Consider the following 24,115-nt stretch of genomic DNA (forward strand, 5'->3'; position numbering starts at 1 on the left):
GAAGGAAGGGAGGGAGGGAGGGAGGAAGGAAGGAAGGAAGGAAGGAAGGAAGGAAGGAAGGAAGGAAGGAAGGAAGGAAGGAAGGAAGGAAGGAAGGAAGGAAGAGCCATGTTCATCCTACATCACTGAGAAACTACATCCAAGATGAATTGGGACTACAAGCCATCCAAAGTCACATTTTTTCTACTGAGAGGACCTGAAACTGGGCACCAGAAGGACCTGTCACTGCAATGTTAACCACCCACATCATCAAAAGTCCCTATTCTCATCTCACCCCTTCAGGTCCAGTATCCTATACCTTCTTTGTTGTTGTTGTTATGTCATTTCAGTCATGTCTGACTATGACCCCATTTGGACTTTTCTTGACAAAGATACTGGAATGCTTTGCCATTTCCTTCTTAAGCTCATTTTAGAGATGAGGAAACTGAGGCAAACAGGAATAAGTGACTTGCCCAAGGTTACACAGCTATACCAAGAGTCTAGGGCTGGATTTGAACTCGTGAAAATGAGTTTTCCTAATTCCAAGCCCAGTGCTCTAGTGACCATATCACCTCACTGCCTGTGCCTTCCATAGCTAATTTTAAAAATAACCTATGTAAAAATTTTAAAAATAATATATGTAAAAAGAAATGAAAAACCCTTCCTTTCTCCCCCAGGTAAGCAAGATACATTCAGTGACCTTTTAGAATTAATGCTCTTATTTTATTATCTAGTGCAAAGATATGATAATATTAGTGAGAATTCTAAGCTGGATCCTAGAAACTGTGGTGTGTGTGTGGGTGCTCATATGCACCCACACACACACACACACACACACACACACACAGACACCTACCCAGGGAAGTAGGAAAATGCTCGTAAACTGTACTGGATGGAGGTGTCACAGACCTTGTGGTACAGTCATCACTGACTGGGCCCTTGGTGTACTTTGTACCTAAGACATGAAACAATCTACAGAAAAACCCAACATATAAGACTTCCCCAAGAACATCCACATATAAGCACCAACACACAGGGAAAGCCTTTCAAATATTAAATGGCCAAACTTCACAGATTTTTAAAATTCTGATTTTGTTTTCCTTCCTTCCAAAATATACAATTCAACCATCACAGCAAAATAAATGAGTCTAAGACTCATGTTCCTGAGTTCAAATCTGGCTTCAGACACGTATTAGCTGTGTGACCCTGGGCAAGTCACTTAACCCTGTTTGTCTCAGTTTCCTCATCTTTAAAATGAACAAGAGAAGGAAATGGCAAACCACTCCAATATCTTTGCCAAGAAAACTCCCAGTAGAGTTGCAAAGAGTTGATTATGACTGAAAAATGACTGACTAACAACACCAACAGTCCAGAAGCAGTTTCAAAATAGGAGAAACATTAGGGTCCTTGTTAGAATCATTGGTAGCATCTGTAGCCTTCTTGGTCCCAGAAAAAGTGCCCTGCTTCCTGCTCCACAGAACTTCTCTAATGGTGCAAATAAAACAAAATAATGAAACAATAGATCCATAGGCAGAAATTGGTAGGAGAGAGAGAGATGTGTAGTGCTGGTCAAACCACATGATACAATCAACATTCATATCCCTTAGACATAAGGCCACCTCCACCTCAGCTTCTAGGGTCCCCTTCCTTTTTTCTAGTCAAATCCTCTGGTAACAAATGACTCTGACCAATATTTGGGCAAACCTTCAAGTCAGATGGTGGACATTAAGTAATCTACTGGGTGTGAGTATACAGGAGTGGTGGTGAGAAGGTGGTGGCAATATCTGTATCTGAAGCCTTGCTTCAATTATGTACTATGTCTGGGTTCTAGCCTGAAACTTAAAGTACTACCCAGATGCAAAAATGAAAATAAAGAGGAATCAAAGAAGAAGACACCACACTCTTCTTTTGAGGTTCCTTATTCCGCCTCTTCCAGGACTTTCTTCCATAGTATCTTTAGACCTAATGAGAAAAACCTAATGAACAAACCATGGTACCTTGATGACATTGCCTTCTGCAAGTATTTATTAAGCACTTTGTCCAGAAGCTAGCATACATACTGGGGAAATGGCTTGAAGATTCAATAAAATATGGTCCTGGTACTCACAGAATTCACAATCTACTAGATTAGATTACCATGTTATAATGCAATGTTCAGAGCCATAACTAGCCACTGTGATGCCTGGGACAAGTCAAGTACCCACAAAATGTGGGGAAGGCAAAGAACATGAAAAGAGTATTCAAAACCTTTTTTAAAAATAAATTCAGGTGACCTAAGGTATTACTTAAGACCGAAGGAAAGAAGACCCCATGAGTAGAGAGACTACCAATTTGGGTAGGTAGAGAGGGAGAGGAATAGAATGAGACAGCTGAGAAGAGGATTCACTCTGGTACTTACCTTTCCTAATTTTTCTTCCTGATTTGGAGCAAAGTTCAGCTGTTTCCATCTCAGTGTTACCAAGTACTGTGCCCTTGAAATTTCAGCTGGCAGGAACAAGTCCAGTCATTTAAGGTTTCTTAAGCTTCTGAGAATGGCACACTTCACAAATCTTCTATAGTATCTTCCCTTCCCCCACAAACACACACACACACACACAGAGTTGGATGTGACCTCGACCTCCATGAACTTTTAGAACACTTTGCTGTTCTAACACTCATTCATTAATCATATTCTATCACGAATTAGAGTTGTATATATTTGTGTCCCTCTTATCCCTGTGAGATGGCACACTCCTTGAAGGAAGGAATCATATCTTAATTATTTTTATATTTCCAGCATGGTACCTATTACATGGAAGAAAGGCATCAGGTATAAAAATAATATCTCTCATGTAGATAGTACTGCAAGTTTTATATTCTCCATAACAACCCTAGAAGGCAATGTGTGCATGTCTACATTTTACAGGAGAGAATACTTAGATGCGACGAAGATCAGTAACTTGTCAACAGTCATAGTATTAAAAGTTGGAGCTAGGATATAAACCTGGGTCTCCAGATTACAAATTCAATGACTATGGTTCAAATCACAACCTCTCTGAGACTCCATTTCCTCTTCTCTAAAGTGGTAGTAACACAAAATCTGTATCATAGGAGTTTTGTGAGAAAAAAAAGCTCTTTGTAAATCATAAATCATTATATAAACATGAACTATATTTTCTTTGGTACTTAATTGGACATTTACTAAGTTATTAAGCTGAATTCAACTATTTCTTTCCAAGCAGGGACATTCAAACCTGTCTTTTATATGTGTTCCTGCAAGAGGATGTAACTTTGGGACTGGTCAAATAAAAGAAGAGAGTTGATTTCAAATAAGAGGAATATTTGAGGTTAACTCTCCCTTCTATTCATGGATAATGAATAGGGGCAGGAGAGGGGGTGTGCACATCTAAGTACATTTGAGACATCAGCATGGAACACCCTTTAAATCATTCCATGTGCAGACAGATGTGTACAAAAAAACACCCCCATGTGTTTTCTATTAGTGACCTGTCCTTTGGAGAAACCACTATGTCTCTCAGTGGTAAAACCATTCTGATCGCTGCAAATGTCTTTTAAAAATGTAGCCTGGGGGCAGGAAAAGGCAAAGTGCTTTAGAAATTAAAAGCAAGTCTCTGGTAGAGGCCAAGGTTGTAAAATCTGCTGGAAACCTCTTACTGCACTTAGTAAAGAAAGCCATTCTATTGAGATTAAGCATTCATTTATCTGGAGGGGGAGAGCATCCAAGTTAGTAAAGTTAGCTGGCAGAGACTAAAGGGAAATGTTCCTGAGCTCTGCATAGACCCAACTTCCTGCCTGTGTGCACACAGAGCTAGTGTCTATTTTTTTTCCAGCAAAATATTAGCAGGATCACAGCTTTAGTTTGCAATGAATATTGGACTTCCCATTTTATCAGTATAGTGAACTCTTGGGTCAGGTAGGCACCTTCTCCACAATTTACAATCTTAACTAAGAGGCTGAAGTGGCTTTCTTAAAGGTCACACAGCCAATATGCATCAGACAATGAACTTACACACAGGGCCACATCTCCATTATTTAACACCTGCTATATGCCAAAGGCTGTACTAGACACTTGGAGATGCAAAGATTGATAGGACAAGGGACCTGGTCTCAAGGAACTTACAATCTAATGAAGGGAAAGGTAAATATACAAATAACCAAGATGCAAAGAAGCATGAATTAATGCAAAGGAGAGGTTCAGGCAAAGTACAAGAAGAAATTTTCACCTTAGAGACAAGAAGTGGATGGAAGCCAGAAGGCTTCATGGAGGAAATGGCACCTGAGTTAGGGTCATAGTAATAGAGATTTAAAGTAGGAAGGGACTTTGGAGGCCACCTCGTACCATTCCTTCATTTAACAGGTCAGGACACTGAGCCCTAAAGAGGTGACTTGCCCAAGGTCACACAAGTAAATAAGTAGCAGAGCCAAGATTTTAAACCAGTTCCTTTGTCTGACTTTAAATTCAAGATTCTTCCCATTGAGCCTCAAAAGAAAGAAGGAAAATCAGAAGATGGAGATGAGGAGCAGAAACATTAATTTCAGGTGGGAGGGGGTCTATATGAGCAAATACATGGCCATGGAAGAGGCAGGATAAAAATAAGGGATGTATTACAGAAAGGAACAGAAGCGATTTGGCTAAAGGGCTATAGACCACCTGGGCAGAAAGAAGAAATAGCTGAGGACTTCATGAAACAGATCATAAACCTGGATGAAGGGATGATGTAGGAGTAATGGGAGAGTACAGTCCAGTTTGGTTAGCTCATAGCTTATATAATATGAGATAAGATGGGCCTGGGGGAAAAAACAGTAACTTGAGCTTGGCATTTTCTGAGTTTAAGGAACATCCAGTTATAGGAAGCTAAAAGCAAATTCTCTCTGTTCCCTCTTATCGCCTACAAGAGGCAACCTAACAAGCAATCCTGGAAAAGCTAAGCAGGGAGTGCTGAAAAGGCAAGTTAATTTCCCTATGAGTAAATTCAAGAGTTAACAAACACACACAAAGGGAAACAACAGAGATCAACTAATCTAGCCCCCTCATCTTACAGATGAAGAAAGAGACACAGAGGGAGTGAAATGATTTGCCCAATGTGACCTAGCTTAGTAAGTGGCAAGGACAGGATCCCAAACCAGCTTTGCTGATGTCAAGTCTAGTGGTCTCCCCATCATATTATACTGCTTCCTTTATAAGCCAGGATGGTAAAGAAGAGAGTGAAACTTCTGTGAAAGAGATATGGTAAAATGAAGGCTCATAGGAAGAAGAGCAGAGTGAGGGTGGTTAGCAATTCTCTACTCAGGGACCCGGGGACAGTTATTTGTCAGATTGATAACAACAATGAAGTCTGTTGTCTTCTCAGGGCATATGCCCAAATTATATCAGAATTTCCCAAGAATCATGAAAACCTGATAACAAATATAAAGAGGTCTGTTGTCTTCTTGGGACACATATCCAATACATAATGAAAACCTTCTAAGACTTACCAAAAAAGATGACAATTACCCACTTCTGTGATTCACATGAGCACAAATTATTCTGCTAGAAGGAACCTGATAATATTGTCAAAGATTACAGTGTCTTGGACAAGAACCTAAAGACCACAGGGGAACGGGCTCTGTTTTCCTTACTTTTACTCACTGAAAGAAAGAAAGTGTGTGTGTGTATTATAATCAAATGATATAACATGTGAAAGCACTTTATGTATTGCAGTGATGTACAAATATAAAGCATATGATAATAAAAACAATACAGAAGAAAATGAATTTAGAAAGTTAATAGCTGGCTAACAAGACAGTAATTTAAAATTGGGTTTGGATATCTGGATTGTAGCTTAAATATAGGGATGACAGACTCTTGACCAGGGATGGAGGCAACATAGCAAAGTTTAGTAATAAAATGATTGTTGGGTATCTTGAAAATCTAATTTAAAAAATATTTAAGGATGAAGAAAGAAAAATGCTTATGTATACTCATGAAGCTGGACACCATGATATACAGCTACACAAAGGAAGAACAGATGAAATTCCCAGAATTTCATAGGCTATAAAATCCAAGAATGGGGCCAATAGTAAAACTCATGGTTTCAAATGACTATACAGAAATGTCTAAAGTTTAGGCAATAAGCAAAATGAACTACTAAAGGTCCTAATACAAGAAGGTAAATTTAATCTCATAGGTATCACTGAGAATTGGTGGGATGAAACTCATGATTGGAAGATAACTGGATGGATATACCTAATTCAGAAGGAACAGTGTAGATAAAAAGCAGAGAGGAAAGCATTTGAAGCATCTGTATTAAACATATATACATATATATATATATATATATATATATATATATATATATATATATATATATCTTCAATTGCTGAAACACAGGAACCAGATGACAGAGAGTATGGTGCAGAGCATTTGGGTAAGGATCAGTGGAAGGAGGAACAGAAACTATTTTATTATTGGATTATTGCGTAGACCACCTGGACCAAAAGAAGAAATAGATGAGGAGTTTATGAAACAGTTCATGAGCTTGGCACAGGGAGATAATATAAGAGTAATGGGAGAACTCAATTGTGAAAACACCTGATGGATGGTTTTCTCTGCCAAAAGAAAAATGGTCAGTGATTTCTTGATTTGTTCTTAGGATAATTTCATCCTTCAAAAGTCAGAGGAACTAACAAGGGGAAATATTGTACTAGATTTGATTTTTCTTTACCAGGAAGAAACTGGTTGCAAGGCAGAAAGGATGGGATGCCCAGAGTAGGGGATGTGTCCACTTCCTCCTAGACTCTATAACAGAGAAGAGGAAATTGGGCATAATCTGAGATGCACCACAGATTTTGGGAAAGTAGATTTCAAAGAGGAAGGTGAGGTAGGTTACCATGGACTAACATTCTAGCACAGAAGGGAAGGGTAAATGCAAGGATAAATTTCTCTAGATACAAAAAAGAAGAAAAAAATATTCCTATTAGATGGGGAAGATGGTAGTTTTCCAAAGAGACTAATAGGGATGCTCACACAAATGTTTAAGGAAACGAGATATAAAGAAATATAAAAGCTTGGAATAATTATGCATTGTTCTGACCGAACTTCTGCTGTAATCATCACCATTTAATCTAATCCTGTTTTTCATCTCTCAGGCTCAGAAGAAAGTGGAGTTCAACTCAGCCTGTTCTTTGATTCAGTAGCATGAAGTTCATATACCCCTCCAGCTATGACTCTGACACTCACTTTAGCATGAGCGCTTGAAGACGAACAGCTTCCCTTGACTCTTATAATCACATTGGTAAGACCATCTACAGGAGATGAAAAAAAGCCTCTTGTAAGAGTAAATACTTGAGTTGTGTGCCTTAAAGGGAGTTAGAGCTCCCAAGAGACAGATGTGAACAAACAGAACATTTCAAGTATTTGGAATGGAATGGAATGGAAATGGACTTCCATGTATGAGGAAGAGCAGGTAGACCAGCATCTATAGTGGGTCTGCCTTTTCCTGAACATAAGCTCTATAATTTTAACTATTCTATCTCCTTCCTCTTTGGTTTTAGTTACTGTGTCACCTAGTTATAACTAGACACACTCCCAATCATAGAAAATTTGCAAGGTTGTTTTCTGGTTTCTAGCTCCTAGAAGAAAGTAAAATTCCCTGGGATCTGGAATGAACAGGGCCTAGGGTTATATCCTAAGATAAGCAAAGCAACTAAAGAAGGAAAATTTCCTCCCTTTGAGCTGTTTGACTAGCGATTAATTTATCTGAGTTTTAGAGCTTATAAAGAGAGGAATTCAGCAGAACTGGACAGTTGATGGATTTTTATTATATTACTGAGTCTTTAAAATACAATTATCTATTGGTCATGATATAAAAATTACTGAAATACAGTTTTGTTAATTGATTTACTAATTGATTTATATTTATGAGTGTGTATGTATTCTATCAATATAAATAATTTACTTGATTTGTATAGTCTGTGAATCAAATGCTTTTTTAATCTTTTCATGGATGTATTACTTGTGTCCCTGGGAGCCTTGAACAACAAACTGTTGCCCACACACAGATAATGGCACAGGCTATACAGGGTTGGTACTTGGAATGATAGAAAACTTACTAAGGTAAAAAAAAAAAGGTTGCCTAGCAACCATATTCTTAGCCAATGAAAGTAAAATGTCAAACATCCAAACTCTCTGACTGGTCAAACAAGTGAGCAAACAGGCTGGGTTTTTTCACCCTTTCATTGCTGTTGCCATTGAAGAAAAAGGAAAGACTTACTTAGGGGAAAACTGCCTCAGGATGAAGTAGAAGTTTGTAGTGAATCAGTTAAAAGAAGGTATGTAAATCAGCAACCTGTGGGGAGAGGTCATATAGGGGATAAAGCACTAGACTGAAGTTCAAATCCTGTGACTTCCTATATACCATCAGTTGAACTCTCTGACTCTCTCACCTGTTAAATCAGAGGATAGTAATGTCTGCTGTATCGATATCATAGGATTGTTGCTATGATCAAATGATATAACATATGCAAAACTACTTTGTGTTTTGTTGTTCAGTTAGTTCACTCACGTCTGACTCTGTGGCTCCATTTGGTGTTTTCTTGGCAAAGATACAGGAGCAGTTTGCTATTTCCTTCTCCAGTTCATTTTACAGGTGAGGAAACTGAGGAAAACAGGGTTAAGTGACTTGCCCAAGGTCATACAGCTACCGAGTTTCCCCGATAATAAGACACTGTCTTATAAATTTTTTGGATGGAAAAACACCAGAGGGCTTATTTTCAGGGGAGGGCTTATTTTAATGAACATTGACAGCAATTTTAATAAACAGGTAAATGTGAACAAAAAAATGTACCTTTATTCAATAAGCAAATCATTGGGGAAGAACAGGATGATGCGCTCACTGCTGCAGCTCTGATTGGATGCAGCTCGGAGCGCAGCATGCGTTTCACAGAGGGGGGGGACGGTGCATACAGAGGGTACCGTAATGTAGCGTGTAGCGCAGGGGATCACCTTCACTACAGTAGCAATCTCAATAGGGCTTATTTTCGGGGGAGGGCTTATTTTAGAGGAATCTTACACAGTAAGGGGAGGGCTTATTTTCGGGATAGGTCTTATTACCGGGGAAACACGGTAGGAAGTGTCTGAGGATACATTTTCGTTTAGGTCCAGTGCTATATTCACTGTCCTATTTAGCTGCGCCCACTTTGTATATTACAAAGTGATAAAAAGTAAGATTGAGAAGAATAATAAACAATTACAATAATAGTGGGGGTCTGATTTTAACAAACTGTTCCCATTTGAATTACAAGATAGAATTTTTTTCTTATAAGAGTTTCATGTCCTTGATCTTTCCCCAGACTACTTAGGAGAGAACAAATTTCAAAGCTTTTATTTTCTCCAGTGGAAGAATACTGCACATTTGCTTTAGACTACATTTATATGTAATTTATGTGTGCATATGATACAGACATTTAGATTTATCTAAACGTGTTTCTAGAAATCAGTTAATATCAGTATGATTATCCCTACTTTGTGACTATCTAGGATAGAACTGTGTAGGTTGAACATGTTCAATAAATTTCTACTGATTAATTGATGAATTGCCTGATATAAAGGACCAAGATTTTCAGGTAGAGTGGCATTTGCCCTCAGGTGTCTGGTTTGATCCTGATTGGGAAGAATTTTGTCTTTCCGTACATATTATGAAAGTCAGCCTAGAACCATTTGGCTGTCAACTGGTTGGATGTCAACCGTCTCAATTGGCTGTCTTTCCTTCTTTTGTTATATAAATTCTGTCTGATCTCAAATTATAAAATTAGAGTTTGGTTAGTAGACACACCATGTGGTACCATTATAGAGTAGGACATAGTCATTAAATGTCTAAATAGGTCAAGGAAATAAGGAGAATACTTATATAGAACAATTCAATTTAATGAGTATTTTTTTCAGCACCTATCTTATGGGTACAAAATATTGCTTGAGGCACTGGAGATACAAAGATTACTAAGAAAAATCCATAGTCCATTCCCTCCAGGAACTTATAATAGAGTAAGGGAGATGCCATAAATACAAATACTCATAATAAAAGAGTAATATAAATTCACATAAGGGGTAAAAACAGAGTAATACTAAAGATTAACAGAAGAAGAAAACATTTCCAACTAGAATGATCCAGGAAGGGTTTTTGGAAGAGGTAGCAACTGGGTCAAGCCTTGAAAGAAGGGGAAGAAATATTTTTTAGCCTGGGAGAACCTTTCTCAGTTTACCAAGATTTTTACATTTATGCACTTATATACTTATCAACTGAGAGGTACCACAGAGTAAAAGATACTGAGATGACATCACATTCAACAGGATGTGGGTTCAAGTTTCACTTCTGACAATTACAATGTGACACTTTTTAGACTCTCAGTAGCAGAGCAGATCTCAAGCTGCCATGCTTAAGAGTTTCCTGCATCAAATAAATCCTACTTCTTGTCCTCTTTTCCTCTCTTAAAAAAACCCTTATCAACTTAGATAAAAAGAGGGAGCCAGGATAAGAGATCACACCACCAACTGAATGAAGCCCAAAATCTAAAAAGTCTCTGATGCTAAAACATATCTTGAGGGTTTCTTTACATGTCTGTCATCTATGGGTGAATTCCTTGCATATATACATGTATATAGATACACATATATACATACATATATGGTCAATGAAACTATATGCATATTAATTATCAATAACTGGGCAATAATTACTTGAATTTCCATAATTTCTGTGTTCGATATGCTATTTGATCCCACATGATTGTGAACTTGAGAACTGAAACCATGGTGATCATTTTTTACTGTAAGCTCCAGGAAGTCAAAGGACTAAGCACTTGTTGAATTGAATTCTCTGCTCAAAATGAGTATGCAAAGAGTCATTACTCTAAAGACAAAAACTCCACAGTTTCCAGCCAAACATTATTTTATGAGCTAGTGGTCAAGCAATATGCCAAGAGAGCGGCAAAGGGAAGATTCTGTGGCTCTCGCTGTGTAATACTAACCATGCCCTTCTTTATGCATTACATGTTTATAAGTTACATGATGGATGAACAGAGCCCCTTTGCAGTGGACAGAGGTTGGGGGAGGGGAGAGAGAAATGATTCACTTTCTACCTCCCTCTCCCACAGTGGAAACCTATAATGATAGCAGTGATAAGACAAGAAGAAGGATTGACACTCTGACTTCCATCATTGTTGGCCTATTCAAAAGTTCAAGAAGTTGTCATTTCACTATTTGATCATACTCTATCTATCCATTGATGTCAATGGCATGTCTTGGTGAATAAGTTTTCAATGAGTTCCACTGCCAAAAATAAAATAAATATATGTAAATTATCTACCTATACACATATGTGTGTATATGTACACACACACATAAGTATGTATATACCGTGTTTCCCCGATAATAAGACACTGTCTTATTATTTTTTTTGACAGAAAAACACCAGAGGGCTTATTTTCAGGGGAGGGCTTATTTTAATGAACATTGACAGCAATTTTAATAAACAGGTAAATGTGAACAAAAAAATGTACCTTTATTCAATAAGCAAATCACTGGGGAAGAACAGGATGACGCGCTCACTGCTGCAGCTCTGATTGGATGTAGCTCGGAGCGCGGCATGGGTTTCACGGGGGGGGGCTCAATAGGCCTTATTTTCGGGGGAGGGCTTATTTTAGAGGAATCTTACACAGTAAGGGGAGGGCTTATTTTCAGGATAGGTCTTATTATCGGGGAAACACGGTATACTCTTCAGAAAGTTTCCTATATCACAGTCCCTATTCCTATTTACCAACAAAGTTGTTGAAAAGCTTACATCATTTAATAGATAAGACTTGTTTGTAATTAGCTCATGGTTTGTTTGGTTTTTTACAGATGATATTTCTACTACAAAGCCTTAGGTATAGTAGGGATCCAACACATTTTCAGTTCAACAAATAATTATTAAGCACTTATTAGGCGTTGGAGTTTGAAAGACAAAAATGAGAATTCTGTGAATTCCTGTCTTTAAGGATATTCAACTGGGAGGAAACAACATGTACACTATATACAAAATAAAGTAACTAAGGTGACCAAACTGGATGGAACATTGGATTGTAGTTAGGAATGCCTGATTTCAAATATTGCCTCAGACACTTACTAGCTGTGCAACCATAAGCAAGTCACTTAAATTCTGTTTGCCTCAGTTTCCTTAACTATAAAATTGAATAACATTGAATAATAGTGCCTCCCTCCCAGGGCTGTTGTAAAGATAAAATGAGATAATATTTTGAAAGGGCTTAGTACAATGACTGGCACATAGTAAGCAGCAATAAATGCTTGTTTCCTTTCTTCTTTCTTTACTTCCTTCTTTCCCTCCCTCCCTGCTTCCTTTCTTCCTTCCTTCCCTCATTTCTTCCTTCCCTTATTCCTTCTCTTTTTCCCTTTCTTCTTTCCTTTTTCCTCTTCCTTCTTTTCTTCTTTCCTTCCTGGTGAGTTGAGCACTAATAATTGGGGGAATGAAGAAAAGCTTCTTGTAAGGGTAAACACTTGAGTTGTGTGCCTTAAAGGGAGTTAGAGTTCCCAAGAGACAGATGTGAAGAAACAGAACATTTCAGGCATTAGGGATAGAATGGAATGGTATTGGACTTCCATGTATGAGGAAGAGAAGGTAGACCAGCATCTATAATGTGTCTGCCTTTTCCTGAACATAAGTTCTATAAAAAGAAAGAAACATGGCTTATCCATTTGCTTAATAAATTTCACCAAGGACATCGGATCCTCTTACATAAAGGCATTCCTCACTTTAAGAAAAAACCATATTTTTAAGAAGATTTATTAAATCAGAGGTCCCTATGCTATTTGTGAAGAGTAGTCTGAGATCATCAGCATGGGGCAAGGCAGGGAGAAAGAGTTGTGGGCAAGCAGTGACAGGAAAAATCTTTGAGTGGGGGAGAAGGACCAAAAGCCATCTCTACTCTTGTTCCTGCTGAGAGTCCTGGCAACATCAGAGACAGGAATATGACAGCTAGGGGATAGTGACAGTGTCAGCTCCCTTGGCTATCTGCCAGAAAAGGCTTTGAGATCAAAGGGGACTCCCTGGTTATTTAAATTAGAAAATAATTCTTCATTTTGCATAATGACACTGTAGGGATTCTTTAAATAATAAAGTTCTCTGATGAAGATCAGTGTGATCTAATGGGAAAAGCCCTGACCTAGGAGTCAGGAGACCTGCTGTTAGCTAGCTAGTTGTTTGATCTTGGAGCAAATCAGCTCAGCTCCCTGAGCCTTGGGTTACTCATCTAGAAAATGAAAGATGAAGGAGCTGGACTATCTCTAAGGCCCCTTCGTAGATCCAATATTCTGAGTCAGCTATTTGACAGGAACATAGAAATGCAAAGCTGAAGTGTTAACAGTTGTTGCCAACTGAAGCTCAACTTAAAATAAAAATAAAGTATCTATGAAATTAACATTTAAGAGAAAGGAAAATATGGTTCAATTAACAGAACCCCCATTAAGGAACATTTCTGCTATAGAAAGAAAGGAAATAAGCATTTATTGGGTATCTACTATGTTACAGACACTAAGTGAAGCATTTTACAAATATCATTTGTTCCCCCACAACAACCTGAGATGTAGGTGCTATTATTATCCCCATTTTACAGTAAAAGAAAATGAGGAAAATGGAGATTAAGTGACTTGCCCAGGGTCACACATCTAGTAAGTGTCTGTGGTTAGATTTGAACTCAGGCTGCCTGACTTCAGACCCAGTACTTTATCCACTATACCACCTAGTTAAAGTTGGATAAATTTTCAAATCTGTTGTTGCTTTTTAAAATCTTCCTGCTAAGGCTAGCCCATCACCTTCTAACCAAATCATTTTATTCATATCCTAAAGGATAGATTCCCACAGTGGGGGATACCACCCCCTAAGGGGTGCTTGAACAATCTAGGGGAGTGGTGGTAGGTTCTGGTGCAATTGGGGGGAGGGCACAGGGCTGTTGAATAAAAATAAGGGGGCCATGGAAGCATAAGAAAAGAAGAAAACTTTGAAAAATTGTTCATACATGTTTAATCTATTGTGTAACAGAGTTAAAGTCGTAGTGATTATGTTATTTCCTAAATAAAAACACAAAATTCAAGTTTTAACCTATCAGTGGTCATCTGACAACAGGTGTTAACAAGAAAGTCTTGGCAGGCAAGCACATTCCACATTGTCAGGAAGTCCAGCATGTATCGAGAGGAGTATGTTCATGTAATGACTTGTTTACAATCCGATACTATAAGGTTACATGACATGATATTGTATCATCAAAATTTCAATGCAGGAAAAAAAAACACAAATTTACAATGCGGTATTAAATTTTAAATGTGTCATTTTTTTAAAAATGTTTTATATTTTTTTAATTATACAAATTTGAAAAAAAAAACTATTAAAGGGTTAAAGAAACTAGATTTCCAGGGGGTGCTGAGTAATTTTTTTTAAAGGGGGTGGCAGGTCAAATAAGTCTATGATCCTCTTTCCTAGAGTTTCCACTGAGCAAAAAATAAAATATACATGAATACGCCTAAAAAAAAAAAACATCAAATGGGGGCAGCTAAGTGGCGCAGTGAATAGTGCACCAGACCTGGAGTCAGGAGGACCTAATTTTAAATCCGGCCTCAGACACTTGACACACTTACTAGCCATTTGACCTTGGGCAAGTCACTTAACCCCAATTGCCCTCCAAAAATAAATAAATAAACATCAAATGCTTAAACCAAAATAATTGTTAGTTTGTTTAATTTTGTTTCATTGTAAAGCTATGTGTTGGATGTGAGCAGGCTACAACATATAACAAATGAGGACTTCCAAAGAAGAACAGAAATAAACATTTATACAACAGAAATGGCTGGTCATATGACAAGAGCAAAGGATAAATGATGGAGCTGACTCCAATAGCCCCCTTGTCAGCAGAAATCAAGGAAGCCCTCTGGCATGTTGGGTGGATCCCCTACAGTGAACTTTTTGGAGAACATGAACTAAATTTCCATGGGATAAGCAGACTTGAATGGTTGCAGTCTGCACCAGAGGAGGGAACTCCTGAATTGTAAAGATCACAGATCCATTTAAGTATGTTGAATTAATCCACTTGGTCACCTTATCAACTAGCTTTCTATGTCTATGAACTCTGATATTTTCTCCTTTTGTGTTACAGAATATCTCCAAGTTCTTCATCTAGGGGTGTGGGAATATAATCTCTTGGGTCAGTCATCAGATAGGCAGTTGTAGGCTGTCAATTAGTCAATAAATACTTATTAAGCACCTATTATGTATCAGGCACTGTGTTTAGCACTAGGGATACAAAAAAAAAAAGGCAAAAGACAGTCCCTGCCCTCAAGGAGCTCACAATCTAATGGTAGAGATAACAAATAAATATGTTATTGTTTGTTGATCATCCTTCATTCTCAAAAAGAACCAATGACATCAGGACAGTGACATCTTGACTTGCAAGTGAATTGGATTTAAGTGAGACAGACTCTTTCCTCCAGAGTCAAGAGACTATGGTAGCAAGGCATAGCTCAGGAGGACTGGTGATGGCCCCAGATGCAGTGATCTGAATGAGAACCCAGAAAAGGAGACAGAGAGGAATTGGTCAGATAGGTAGGAAGAGAATCAGGAGAGAGTGGTGTCCTGAAATCCTAGTAAAAAAGAGAGTATCAAAGAGGAGAGGGTGATCAACAATCTGCATATGGAAAAGGCAGAATGGTCCAATGGAAAGAGTGTAGGATTTGGCATCAGGGGATTTGGATTAAAACCCTTGCCCTATAACCATCAACCTGTCTGACCATGGGCAAATTGTTTAATTTCTCAGCCTCAGTTACCTCATATGTAAAATGAGGGGTTATACTAGATAACCTCAGAGCTTCTTCTGAAACTATAGTCCTATGAAGGTCTCATTGTTCTCTCCCCTATTTTGGTGCTATATCTTGGCTCTGGAATAGCAAGCACTATGACTAACCCCATGACTATGACTAATGTAGGTAACTGTGAACATCCTACATTCACCCACCATGTTAGGCACTGTTAAGTTAACCATCTCTCCTACCTAGTCATATGTATCAACTCACCATCCCTGGGACTTCCTAGATCAAAGCTACCACTCCTTTATGTGTGCTGATTTCCTTAGAAGACTATACTCTCCTTGAATTTAGATATTGTCTCTCTTTTTCTACTTGTATTCCCAGAACTTAGCATAGCAACTGGCACATGGTGAGCACTTAATAATTGCCTTTATATTCATTGAGTCTTCAGATCTATCTACACTGCAAACTCTGCTCACCACCACACATAGGCCAGTATGATCAATGATACATCATTGTATCTGTTTCTTCTACTTACCTTCTCTAAACATCCTGACCAGCTTCAGTCTTAGAAGCAAAGGGGCAGAGAAAAGGGCTGCTATAATTGGCCTTCAAATCTATCTTGGCATACTTGTTTTTGGCATACTTGGCATGCTTAGAGTACTCCCAGAGAATTTTTCATCCATGCTATAAATTCCCACTTGTGCTTCTCCCCCTCTTTCTCTTCCTTTCCTCCTTCCTTTTCTCTTCCTCCTCCTCCTCCTCCTCTTCCTCCACAGGTATACTCCATTATCCCTACCAAAATCAGTGGGCTGAACCAAGGTTTGGGATCTTAGCTATAAATTCTTCTATCCTGGGCCTGACCATTACAGACCAGGTAGTCTTCAGAAAGAACATATAAATATCATATATTTGTGTGTATACACACATACACACACACACATATATACACACAGAGACATGTAACATAGGTATATGTATAGTCTCTGTGGATATCTATACATATGTACATATAAATATGTGTGTATATACATATATTCTGTGTGTGTGTGGTTTATTGGTTGTTGCCCTTTGTGGTCAAAGAAGACCACAATGACATCACTACGTTGGAGTCAAGGTACAGAGTGTTTGACTGTGACTGATCAGATCAATATGAGCTTGGAAGGCTCTTTCACAGGTTGGGAACAAGTAGTCCATATGAACATTGAAGTGGAGATGTCTCTAAATTTGTGTATCTCTTCTTTCTTTCGAGCTACTACAATTCTGCTTTGCTCATAGAGCACAGCACCTTCTTTGATATGGGCGTGCCAAGCTGGGTCATCCCATGCCAGTGTCTCCCACATCTCACAATCAGTTCCAAAGCTCTTCAGAAAGACCTGGAGAGTATACTTGTATTGCTTCTTCTGACTTCCATGTGAGCTCTTGCCTTATATAAGTTACTAGTAAAATAATCTTTTAGGCAAATGTATGCTTGGCATCTGAACAATGTTGTTAGCCTATCAGACTTATAATCGCTACAATAGAATTTCAGTGCTTGGTCGTTTAGCTCAAGAAAGGAACTCAGTGTTTAATATCGTATCTTATCTTATTAGATGGTTTTCAGAATCTTCTTATGACAATTCAAATGGAAACAATCCAGTTTCCTGGCATGGCATTGGTAGACTATCCAGGTTGCACAGGCATACAACAACGAAGTCAACACAACAGCTCTGTATGCCTTCAGTTTGGAAATCAATCTAATACCTCTTCTCTTCCATGGTTTCTTTCGAAGTTTCCTGAATACTGAGTTAGCTCTGGCAATGTGTGCATAGACCTCATCTTCTACGTTGGCATCCCTGGAAAGTACCCTGCCAAGGTAAGTGAACTTATTGTCCACAGTATTTGAAACTTCTCCATTTGATGTAACTGATTGCTTGAAGTATGGATGGTGTAGTGCTAGCTGATGTGTGTGTCACTTTCTCTCATTTTGCTTTGTTTTTCTCAACTTCAAAATTCCCACTTGTGCTTCTCTCTCTCTTTCTCTTCCTTTCCTCCTTCCTTTTCTCTTCTTCCTCCTCCTCCTCTTCCTCCACAGGTATACTCCATTATCCCTACCAAAACCAGTGGGATGAACAAAGGTTTGGGAAAGGTGGCACAAACTTCCTTCCAGGATCATTGGGGAAAAGAGTCCCCCAAATCTGAAGATGATAACCTTCTTGAAATCAATAGGGCAGGTTCCCCAAGTGACTCCCCAATTCAATGGAAAAGGAAGCATTGATTTGGAAAATGGGAATCTGGGCTTGAATACTATTTCTGCTATTTGCTATATGTGTGTCTTTGAACATGTCACTTAGCCTCTCTAGGTCTTGGTTTCCTTTTTGTAAAAAAAAAAAAAAGTCAGACCAAATGATCTCCAAGGTCCGTTTTATCTCTGAATCTCTGAGCCTGTGATTTCAAGATTCCCTCAGCACAATTCCTTCCCTTATTTATTGTTTACTTATCCATCTCCTATAGAGATTGAAAATGGTATAAAACATAGATTATACTGGGTATATTCCTTAATCAAAGCTTATAAATTGGCTTTTTATGTAAACTGTAATCATGCAATCATGATCAATTCCCAATCTGGGACCTACACACAAAAAGCCTCTCTGCTTCACTCCTTGCAGAAAGAGGGGATATTTCTTCATTGAATCAGGGTGAGCAGAGTCAGAGCCTCCTAGATCACAAGGCCCATGAATTAACTTTCTCTTTCCAAGGTAGCCTTCTGTTAACCTCTCTCAGACTCAGTTTCCCATCTCTATGCCTTTGCACACATGGGATACACATACACACATGTGCATTGTGTGGGTCAAGCCACGGTCTGCTGCCTAGAACGCCCCCCCTTCTCATCTGGTCCTCTTAGAATCTCTGGTTTTGTTCAAAGTTCAGTTTGAATTACTTACATGAGGCCTTTTTCCTGCCAATGTAGTACTACCAACAAATAAATTGTGTCTCTTTCATACATCTTTATTTATATGTGCACATGTTGTCTTCCCTTATAGAATGCAAACACCTTCGTGGGCATGGACTGTTTCATTTTGGACTTTCGTCAACCTTAGCATAGGGCCTAGCGATTAATAAATGCTTGTTGATTGACATATCAAATATATATAACAAAAACCTGCAGCCCCTTCAATGTAGATTTGTTTCAAGGCTCTGGTGATATAATGTATGTGAAATGCTTTGCCAACCTAAAGTGCACATAGATACCAATTACTACGACTTATTATTGGCCAAAAAGTTTCCAAGAAGGTAGTAACTTGGATTCGTAGAAGGAGTATACATTTGAAAGTTCCATGAGTCCCTAAAATAACAGCTTCATTCACTATCCCTAACCTTTATTGTGTTATTATTGATGCTATTACTGTTGTCTGTATAGCCAAGTGACCTAGACATGGCTCTCTCTCTATGAAGAGCCTGTGCCTTCATATTCACACCGTCCGATTATTTTGACTGATTGTGTGTTGGAACGATTGGCCTCTGTCAGCGACCTGGAAAGTCAGGTATAAATAAGGAGATTTACTAAAGGACTAGGCTGAGGTCTGTGGCCCTCTCAGTATTTCTGGGTGCAAAAACAAGTGAAGATAACTAAGGTTTCCTCCTGTTTCCTGGAATATCCCTATAATCACTCGCTGGAGCCTCAGAGGAAGCCTCCCCTTCCTCTTAATCTTCTCTCCACCCCGGGTATTATGCAATTGCTTAAGGGGCTAACAGGGATTTTTCTTTATCATTGTCTCATAGACAGGCTCTAAGACTGGAGGCAGAGACTGTCTCACCCTGGGACAATAATTCTTCAGCTAAGCAGCTGCCAAGTTCAGAGGATGACCAGGAGACAGGCAGATAGGTTTCCTGTTGCCTCTAACATGCACTAAAGTGGAATGATTTGAGCTGGGAACAGCTCAGTGAGACCCTCTCTACCTGAGGCAACCAGACTGAGTGTTTTACCTTAACTAATAGATCAGTACTTGCTTGGATCTAATGACTGATTATTTTTTTCACTACTGAATTGACTGGTAGTTTTGGACAATTGCAAACCTGATCCCATTTACAAATCCCAAATGTTATTTCCAGAGTGCTGATGATTCCCTAGAGAACCTGCAATGAGTCATGGTAGTCTGAAGTGCCTGGATTTTGCCAATCTATAAAATAGGGGGAAATAAATCACAGCTCATTTCATATGTGCAGAGCAGAGCAATTTGTTAGCAACAAGGGATTGAGGCTATGGAGAAACTCTAATCTAGTCCTGGCATTCCCGTCATTCATCCCTCCGTGTTTTCCCCAAACCCAGGACCAGTGCACATCACTCTGACGCTAAGCACCTGTATCTGAAATACTCAAGCCCTGTGCTTTGGCTCAAATTTCCAGTTTTATTCAAATACAATTGAGAAGAATCAACAGGACTACCCCAAAACCTCATTGTTCTTCTTCCCTGAGTCTGAGAGGAAAATATTTCACAGTTTAGGTAACTGTCTCCCTGGACTTCCTCTCCCATTCACCCCCATTATATCTATGGCCCCTTTCCTCTTCCCCATCCACATTTTGGCATGTTGTCAACAGTGTGTAAATTTCTGCTTTTTACCAAATGAAACCTAATCAGACCAAACACTGGGTAATCTCCCAATCACCAAGTAAATTCCATGTTTATGAGACTGTTTTTATTATCTTAACAGCAATTACATTTGTTCTTCACAGTGATCTTGGTTTCATGTTTATAAAGCAATATTTATAATTAATTTACATATATTTATTTGAAAAGTTTGGACATAGTGAAAAGATCACTGGCTCTGTGGTCAGAAGACTTTGGTTCAAATTCTGCAGTAGACATCACCTTTGTGACTTTGGACAAGTCATTTCTCTTGTCTGGGACTGCTTCCTCATTTTTTTTTTAAATGAGAGGGTTGGGTTAAATGACCTGCAAGGTTCTGGCCTGCTCTATACATGCATCTAGAGTCTAGATCTATTAGCCTATGATTCTATGTATATATTTCATCTAGACCTACACATTTTTTTAAAGCAATTGGGGTTAAGTAACTTGCTCAAGGTTACATGGCCAGGTGTTTCTGGGTGGGTGCTAAGTGTCTGAGCCCGGATTCAATCCCCAGGTCATCCTGACACTGGGGCCAGTGCTCTTACTGACTGTGCTACCTGGCCACCCCTAGACCTACACATTTACAGGTCTGAGGAAGTGCCTGTGTGGAAATTTTCTCCATCAAACCAACAACCGAAGACCTGCCTGGGACACTGAGAGGTTAAGTCACTTTCTCATGATCACAAAACTAGTATGTGACAGCCATCAGAGTTGAACATAGGTCTTTCTTATTCCCATTTACATAATATTACTCTCTGGAAAACATAATTTTGATGATTTTAACTTTATATAACAGTAACATAACCCTGATGATTCAAGCTCTTCCTTGGAAGGGCTCTGCCACTAACTAGCTTTGTGACCTTGGAGAAGTCATTAACTTCTATCCTCTCACTTGAAAAATGAAATGATCTCTCTTTAAGATAAAAAGAATCTCTAAAAATTTAGAATCTAAGAAAAAGAGCCTCCTGAATTCAATTTGATTCAATACAATAATCATTTATTAGGCACCCACTATGTGCAAAGCATTGTGCTGGATATTTGAATTGAGGACTATATATTACGTCACAACCTAAACCTTATTCAGATTCCCCTCATTTCTCTTTACCTTAATTTGTCCCCCTCCCCCAGTTCACCTCACACACATACACACATATCTGAATTTTCACCAAGCTTTTGACAAGATATAGGTATCGGTATAGGTATAGCTATAGATATATTTGCCTCAAAAGAGTATTGTTAGTGTTAATGAGTTACTATAAGTAAAGAACTTAAAAGGTTCTGGAAAAGAATGGTGCCACATAACTTCATTCCTTAGGCAATTGTACTCAGAGAGAAAGAAAGCAGCTATTTACAATTCTGTGTCCATGACATATGCACTGACCCTGGGGTTCAGAAGTCTTTGCACACCCAGGATCTTATTGGGGACCAGAGACAGTTTCCAACTTGCTGTATGAAGCTTGATTGGTCACCACTTAGCCTCAATCCAATCCATCCTTCATTCTTGTGCTACAGTCTTATGCTGCTCTCCTTTACTGCCCATGTACCTGACCCCTTTCTAGACTGGGTGCAGATGCACTCTGCAATATCCTAATACCTGGGAAAATGTTCTGCTTACTAAAGGTGAAAGATAAGAGGAAAAAGCCACTAATCAACATGAGTTTCTAGATCCAGATAACTCTGGTTGAATTGGCTATCTGTCCAGTGGGAAGTAAGAAGGGATTCTGCCTTCAAGACTTCAGAAAAATATCTGCCTTGGTTGGTTCAGTCCTAGCTCTCTCACTTGTAAAGTTTCACCCCTGTAAGTTCCCCCCGATCCCCCTTAATTCTAGTGCCTTCCTTACAGGTTATCTCTATTTTATCCTGTCTATATCCTATTGACATATAGCTTTTGTGGAGGGAGAGGGGGGGCTGTTGTCTCTCACTCTGCCTTGTGCTGCCTACAAGTGACACATGGCAAAGGCTCAGCTATGGCTACTACAGACTTTGTGGAACCTCATGGAACTCCAGCCACCAGCCTAGAAGTGAGAACTCTAGTCAAGCAGTCATTATTTGAACTAAATGGTTCTGCCAGAAACTCTGAGGGTCTTCTCCTCCCAGATTAATTTTTTTGCTTTTTTTTTTTGGAAGGGGAAAGCAGGGCAGTTGGGGTTAAGTGACTTGCCCAAGGTCACATGGCTAGTAAGTGTTAAGTGTCTGAGGCTGGATTTGAACTCAGGTTCTTCTGACTCCAGGGCAGGTGCTCTATTCACTGTGCCACCTAGCCACCCCCCAGGTTAATTTTTTTTTTATGAAGGCAAACTAGGCCATCTGTTGCCTCAATTCTTACCAAGCCTTTATTTAATGAATAGGCATTTCCTCAAGACAAACCATGACCTAGGAAAGATCATAGCTTAAAAAGACCCCCACTGCAACTGGGGCCATTGACAGTCATCCTGACTTATGTCTTGCCACTGGACTCTCATGCTGCCAGAGAAGAGAGTGAGGTTGATACTTTGTACAGCCCTACCTCACTTAAATCCAATTCACTTGCAAGTCAAGATATGACCCTCCTGATGTCATTGGTCCTCTTCAAGAAGGAAGGATGAACAACAGCAACAATCTGGTCTAAATACTGCCAGACAATCCATTTGGATGATTCTATCACTAAGACAACTAACTGCTTTCTAACTGAACTATCCATCCATTGTTCTTTTGTGGGAAAAGTCTTCCACAGAATACTGAAGTTTAAAAGGATCTCTCGTAATTCAATCTGCACCCAGGAAAAAAGTTAATTCCCTTCATAACATATCAGACAAGTGGTCATCCTGCCTTTTCTTAAAGAGCTCAATTGAAGGGAAGCCCACTTCCTCCTGAGGCAGCCCATTCCATTTTGGAACAGCTCTACTGCTTGGGAAGTTTTCCAGACATCGAGCCTAAATCTGACTCTCTCAGACTTTCCCCTCCTTGCTCCTAAAGCTGCCTTGTAGGGTCAAGATGAACAAGATCAATCTCTCTTCCATGTGCCAGCACTTCAGATGTTTGAGGACCTCTGTCACTGCCTCCCTAGCCCCAGCCTTCTCTTCTCCAGACTAGAACAAAAGCCCTTAGAATGCTACCAGCCTGTGTAGTATCATGCCCATGTTGCTGCCTCCTCAATAGGACAACTTAGTCAAGTTAATGCTTCCTACCAAAATAAGATTTTTACATGCATGCACACACACACATACACACTTGTGTATGGAAATTATGACAATGACAGATATAATGACATGGGGAGGGGAAAGGAGGATAGGATTGGATATTCAAGATTTTTAGGATGGGAGAGGAAAGAAATAAAATACAATGGCAAGTTATTTTTCCAGAACACCCAACACTTCAGTGTGATGGGAAGAAAATGGTACTTTTCCAGAAAACAACCCTATCATTGTTACGAAGGCTTTCCATGGCAGTTAATATTTTCAAAGTCTTTGACAATAGCTTTTCTTCCTGATAAGTGGTATAGGAGGAATGTAATCATACTTTTATTATTAACCATTCTACTTCCATGCACACTAGCTCCCACATAAATGCTCTTACTGTATTTGTAACTCATTCTCACCCATATCGGCCCCCATTAATACTCCTCTTCAACTCATCTTTTCTACACACGCCACACAATCTCAACCTCACCTATATGCAATATACAATCTCTCTCTCTCTCTCTCTCTCTCTCTCTCTCTCTCTCT

General features: G+C 39.0%; 1 protein-coding gene across 2 annotated transcripts in view; it reads right to left on the minus strand.

Annotated features, from left to right (window-relative positions):
* RXRG (retinoid X receptor gamma) overlaps nucleotides 1–24,115 on the minus strand; it is a 94,707-nt gene that overhangs the window by 68,384 nt on the left and 2,208 nt on the right. The gene's annotated exons all lie outside the window — the stretch shown is intronic.

The sequence above is a fragment of the Petaurus breviceps genome, unplaced genomic scaffold, assembly GCF_028583685.1.
Source record: "Petaurus breviceps papuanus isolate PSGF00001 unplaced genomic scaffold, PetGlider_PUasm1.0 220, whole genome shotgun sequence".
Taxonomy (NCBI): domain Eukaryota; kingdom Metazoa; phylum Chordata; class Mammalia; order Diprotodontia; family Petauridae; genus Petaurus; species Petaurus breviceps.